Source organism: Cyprinodon variegatus, unplaced genomic scaffold, assembly GCF_000732505.1.
Source record: "Cyprinodon variegatus isolate N-32 unplaced genomic scaffold, C_variegatus-1.0 Scaffold354, whole genome shotgun sequence".
Lineage (NCBI taxonomy): Eukaryota > Metazoa > Chordata > Actinopteri > Cyprinodontiformes > Cyprinodontidae > Cyprinodon > Cyprinodon variegatus.
The window spans coordinates 229,326-229,829 of NW_015150807.1; positions in this window are offsets into that span (position 1 = coordinate 229,326).

Sequence of the window (504 nt, forward strand, 5' to 3'; positions counted from 1 at the left end):
CAAAAACACGACTAGTAGGTTAATTGACCTTCTAAATTCTCCTTAGGTGTGAGTGTGTGTATGAATTGTTGTTTGTCCTGTTTGTCTCTGTGTTGCCCTGCGATGAACTGGCGACCTGTCCAGGGTGTACCCTGCCTCTCGCCCGTACACAGCTGGAGATAGGCACCCCTCGCGACCCCGCTTGATATAAACGTGACGAAAATGGATGGATGGATATTATAAATCATAGTTGCCATAGTTGCAGACACCTGTTCTAACAGATGAAAATTGATGTTGTATCTTAATAGGCTGAAGCTGGAAGGTGACTGAAATTTTTAAATTCTTTAAGTAAATTGTAAAGCTGAATAATTAGTCCAGTTCCACACCCCCAAAACTGGGTATCTAACCAGGCTCTAGCCAAAAAATCTTCCTGATCTTATTTTGAGACCAATACTCTAATCAAGAGCAGATTCTGTTAGATCAGTGATTTTCTTTTGAGAAGGTTATACTCAAACAAGCGCAATA